The 6028-nt window shown below is 40.7% G+C and overlaps 1 pseudogene; it reads left to right on the top strand.

Annotated features, from left to right (window-relative positions):
* The first annotated feature begins 376 nt into the window (after positions 1-376).
* Positions 377-1343, top strand: LOC102847233 (annotated as a pseudogene).
* Positions 1344-6028: the final 4685 nt, after the last annotated feature.

Below are 6028 nucleotides of genomic sequence, written 5' to 3'. Positions count from 1 at the left end.
ACACTCACAAAGCATAACTGTCAACCTAGAATACCATACACAGAGAAACTATGCATCAAACCTGATGGAGAGATCAAGACATTCTCAGAAAAGCAGAAACTAGAAGTTGTGCAAACAAGATCAATTTTGAAAGATGTCACAGAAAAATAGATGGGTCAAAGTAACTAACAAAACACACAAAAAAAGAACCGAGCAAAATTATAGCAATAAGCCCTATCAGTAGGTTGCCTGTCAATATTTACACTAAATGTGGATATTTAAAGAATACGTGATTAGATTAAAAAAATAAAAAAGAAAACCCATCAATATACTGTCAATAAGGGACACACTTGAAAAGAAAAATAAAGCTGGACTAAAACTCAAAGGGTGGTGCGGCATGGGCGAGTGGGGAAGCTGGAAGCTGGGGAGGGTGGCCCCGACAGCCCGGGCCAGGTCACATGAACCGGTGGTTGTGGTCCACGGAGGTGGAGCCAGCAGTATATCCAAGGATCTGAAAGAGAAAGTGTGCCAGGGCATCATACGGGCCGCCACCGTGGGTTACAACATCCTCAAGGAGGGAGGAAGCACAGTGGATGCTGTTGAAGGAGCCGTGATCATTCTCGAAAACAACCCTGAATTCAACACAGGCTGTGGTTCTGTCTTGAATGTACATGGTGAAGTTGAAATGGACGAGAGTATCTGTCCACAGGAGCAGCATCTGCAGTTCGCTGTATAGCAAATCTCATCAAACTTGCATGTCTAGTTATGGAAAAAACACCCCACTGCTTTCTGACCAACCAAGGGGCAGCAAAGTTTGCAGCAGCCATGGGGATCCCACAGGTTCCCGAAGAGCATTTCATGACAGAGAGGAACACCAGACACCTGGAAAAGGAAAAATGCGCAAAGACACAGAAGCCAGCCCCAAAAAAGAATCTGGGGACCTTGGGTGCCATTGCCCTGACTGTAAAGGGAACGTAGCCTATGCAACCTCGACAGGCGGTATCATCAATAAAATGGCTGGCCGCGTTGGGGACTCCCCATGTGTTGGATCGGGACGGTATGCTGACAATAATATTGGAGCCGTTTCCACCATGGGGCATGGGGAGAGCATCCTGAAGGTGGACTTCGACAGGCTGACACTCTTCCACATAGAACTAGACAAGTCGTTAGAAGAGGCTGCTAACCTGTCCTTGGGTTACATGAAGTCGAGGCTTTAAGAACTAGGTGGCGTTATCCTGGTGGACAAAACAGGGGTCTGGGCAGTGAAGTGGACCTGCACGTCCATTACCCGGGCAGCCACGAAGGACTGCAAGCTGCACTCTGGAATCGATGTGGGCGAAGCCACCCTCATCCATCTGTTCTGAGCCCTCACCAGATTGGCTTCTAGATGCTAGCACAGAGGCAAAGTCCAGTGTCCCGGTGTGGAGACATAGTTTAATCAATTAGAAATGGAAAACTGATGTTGTCTTTCACTGATTTTGTTGCTTTGATCACTAAGTATCTTAATGATTGTATCACAATGCCTGTGTGGAGATAAAAATGAGGCCAGTGGAGAGGATACCTTCTGATGAGCTCTCCAGAATCATCCCAGTTACGTTAGGCTAGAAGGGCTTGGCAGAGCCACCTGGGGGATTGGGGGCCCCGGGGAGGCCATTGTCCCCAGGGCGTCCTCAGTCAGACTTGTCAGTAGATGGAAAGATGGGCAGGGGAGAGGTGTCAGCCAGTAAGACAGGAGCCATAGAGCCCACAGGAGGAGTCCCTGGGACCTCAAAAAGCCATGATCTTTACTCACAAGAGCACTGGGGACAGAAGGAATGTTCTTGAAGTGCGTGCCCCTCATCTGTGTGAGGATAAAGAGATTTTTCTTTCAAAGTGTAGATCTTCTTAAACTAACTAATGGAGACATGTCCCCATGTTGTTGTTGTTATGTGCTGTCGAGTCACTTGCTACTCATAGGGACCCTATGTACAATAGCCCTAAACTCTGCTCTGTCCTGTGACAATCGCACTGTCTCTGACACTCCCATCCTGATTACCCCAGTCACTGAACCAATCCACCTCATAGAGGGCCTTCCCCTCCTGCGCTGTCCTTCCACCCTACCAAGCATGATGTTCCTCTTCAAGGACTGGTTCCTCCTTACAACATGTCCAAAGTATGTTAGACGGAGCCTCAGAATCCTTGCCTCCAAGGAGCCGCCTGGTTTAACCCTCTCTAGGATGAATCTGTTTTCCTAGCAGTCCATGGTACCCTCAATACTCATCTCCAGCACCACAGCTCAAAGACATCAAGTCTCCTTCTATCCTCCTTAGTCATTGTCCAACTCTATGATGCATAACAAGTAATAGCATAGACCATGGCCTGTATCAGACATACCTTAGTCTCCAGAGAGGTACTATTGCTCTTCAGTACTTTGGAGAGGTCCCTAACAGCAGACTTTTCTATTGCAATATGTCTTTTAATTTCCTGGCTACTGGTGTCAAGAGTGTTGACTGTGGTGCCAAACAAACTTGGAAAGACTCTGGGAACCCAGAAGCTCCCTAGTCTGGAAACCCAGGATCCCAGTGGAAGCTGGCAGGCTCCATGAGCTCCCTTGGAGCCAGAGGGGCTTCTGGGTTCACAGATGAGTGTCCTCCCTCACGCCCATCCCAGTGTTCACCCTCTGGCCAGAACCCCTTGTCAGAGGCAGCCACATAATGTGAGTGGCCCGGGCTCTGGCCTCTGGACACTAAGTAGAGGCGAAAGAGCAGACTGCACGTACCGACATGAGTCCGTGGCTTTCCTCGCCCACAGGTCCACTGTCCAGTACCCTGGGTAGTCCTCCCACAGACCTGGGTGGGCATTAGGCATGGTCTCTTGGTGGGGAGCCCTCAGTCCTCTCTCTCTCTGTAATGGAAATGGTCCTGTTGTGGCCAGCTACTCAGTGCTTAAGTCTGTCAGGGCTGACTTCTCTCTGGGGAGAAACTGCTATCTCTTAAACTTCATTTGTCTCTAATAAAGCAAGTTTTGGAAGAAAGAAAGAAAGAAAAAAAAAACACCTCAAAGGGTGACAAAAATATATACCAAGCAATGACAACCATAAAAAAAAGAAAGAAAAAAAAACCAAACAAACCAAGACTAGCAATATTAATCCCTGATAATACAGACTTGAGGGTAAAAATCATTGTAAAGGAAAATGAAGCAAACCAAATAATACTTAAAGAGTAAATAGGAAAAGACTAAATAATCATAATACATATCTACATGCTGAATTATAGAGCTGAAAACCACACAAGCAAATGTTAACAGAACTGAAAAAAAGAAATAGACAATTACAGTATTAGCTCTCATTGTATGCCATGAAATCAAGAACTGACCCATAGCTGACACTATCAGTCGATTTTTGGATTCCTCATTCTTCTCCAGTGGAGCAGCTGGCAGCTGGTGGGTTTGAAGCATGTGCCCTTGGGATTACAGTGCAACCTCTTACAACTAGGCTACCAGAGTTCCCTACAATAGTAACAGGGCATTTCAATATACTACTTTTAAGGAAAGACAGGATGACCAGAAGTAAACTCAACAAGATACTGAAGAATTAAATTATACAATTAGCCAACTCAATCACATAATATACACGGGCCAATGAACCCTAAAAAAAGTCAGTGCACATTCTTCCCCAGTGCAACTGGAATGTTCTCCAGAATACATCATGTTTTAGGACACAAAGCAAGCCTCAATAAATCCAAAAAGCTGGAAAAAAATAAAGCATTCCTCATACTACTATGCTTTAAAATTAGAAATCAACAAAGGGATAAATCAGGGGGAGGGGAGAGGAAAAGGAAAAGTATCTGGAAGCTAAACAACACCCTACATAAATATAAATGGATAATAGAATAAATTTGAAAAATTAAATTTTCCCCTAAAACCAGAGAGGATGAAAGCACAAATTAGCAAAACCTCTGGTAAATGGCCAAAATAGTGCTTGAGGTTCATTCACAGCAACAAGCAAATGTATCAACAGTAAATGAAGAATGAAAATTGGCTAGTTAACCCAACATCTCCAACAAATACAAAAAGAACAGCAAGAACACCCAACAATCTCTTACTAAAAAAAAAGAAAATTCTAAAAATTAGGTTAGAAATAAATAGAAGAGAAAACAAATAATTGACTCTACCAACAAGATCAGGAATTTGGTTCTTCAAAAGGGTTAGTAGAATCAATAAGTAATTGTTAAAGCTAACAATGGAAAAGAAAGACACAGATAATGAGAGATGAAAGGAGCAATGTCACAAAAGAAACAACTGAAATAAAAAAGTTATAATAAAATTTTATGAGAAATGATACTCAGACAAATATAAAAACTGAGAGGAATGGACAAATACTTAGAAACTCACAACACACTCAAATTGGCATAAACTAAAGTAGAATGCCTGAAAAGACCTATTACAAAGAAGAAATTAAAAAGGTAATATAAAAACTTCCAACAACAAAAATAGTCCTAGGTCAGATGGTTTTACTAGTGAATTTTACTAAACATTTAGAGAAGCTCTGTCACCAATTCTAACATAAAGTATTTCAGAAAATAGAAAAAAAGGAATACTCCCAGATCTATTTTATGAAGCAAGTACAGCTTAGATAAAAAAGTCCAGTAAAAACATCACCTAAATAGAAAACTGTAGATCAATATCCCTCATAAACATAGATGCACACAGATAGGACAACAAAATCCTGGCCAATAGAATACCAAAAGTGTATGTCTTAAAAAAATAACAATTCATCATGAACAAATGGGATTCATAACAGGGATACAAATATGGTTTGACATAAGTAAAACAATGAATGTACTTCATTACATTAGCAAACAAGAGCCATAGAATCCTATCAATTAAGTAAGGCAGAAAAAGCTTTCAGCATAATCCAACACCTCTTCTGATGAAAACACTCAATAAAATCGGAACCGAGGGAAAGTTCCTCAACATAGTGAAACGTATATGTGTCAGCTCAAAACCAACATCATTCTCAGTAAAGAAAGATTAAAAGCATTCCCTTGAGACCAAGAACTAGGCAAGTATGCTCACTATCACCATCCCTATTCAACATTATATTGGAAGTCTTATTGAGCAATAAGGCAAGAGAAGGAAATAAGAGACATCAAATTGATAATGATTCTTATTAATGATAATATTGTAACTACTAATATCATCATTATCTTTATTGTAATAATCAGAATATCATAATTAATTGTAATTAAAATATAATACACTATTATTATTTTTAGAATTATCACTGTTGTTGTCATGTACCATAGGGTCAGAACCAGCGCATAGCTGAGCCTCTAGCAGGTTTTCAGAGGCAGTTAATCACATGGAAGGAGATTGTCTATCCTTCTTCTGCAGAGTGGTGGGTGGCCTCAAACCCCATGCCTTCAGGATTGCAGCGCAGCTTCTTGCCACTGGGCCACAAGAGATCTCTATTATTACTATTAATCACTATTATCATTAATCACAATAGTAATAACTAGTAATATATTGGCAAGGAGGAGGTTAAAATTATCTCTATATACAGATGATATGATAGCATACTTCAAAAAAACCTAAAGATTCAGCAAGAAAACTAACAGACATAGTCAATCAGTTTAACAAATAGAAAGCCATAATATAATCATACAAAAATCAGTTTAATTACTCTAGAATAACAAAGAGAATACAGAAAATGAGCTAAGAAAAATATTACCAATTATAATAGCTAATTGCAAGATGAAATACTTAGGAACAAAGCTAACTAGAGATACAAAAGACATATATAAAGAAAAGCACAAAACATTCCTGCAAGAAATAAAATGATTCTTAGAGAAATGGAAGTATATATCATGTTGATGTATGTTGTTGTAAAACGTCGTCGAGTCACTTGTGACTCATAGTGACCCGATGTACAACAGCTCTGAACCCTCCTTTAACCTGTTCCTAATTCATCATCTCCAACACACAATAATTCTACTAACAATAATCTACAAATCCAATGCAATCACAATACAGATACCAATTTCACTCATCAAAAAAGAGGGAAAAGACA

Source organism: Elephantulus edwardii, unplaced genomic scaffold (genome assembly GCF_000299155.1).
Source record: "Elephantulus edwardii isolate Elephantulus edwardi_28Jun2011 unplaced genomic scaffold, EleEdw1.0 scaffold00001, whole genome shotgun sequence".
In the NCBI taxonomy this organism is placed as follows: Eukaryota; Metazoa; Chordata; class Mammalia; order Macroscelidea; family Macroscelididae; genus Elephantulus; species Elephantulus edwardii.
The sequence above is the reverse complement of the archived record's forward strand: the minus strand, read 5'-3'. Positions and strand labels throughout refer to the sequence as shown.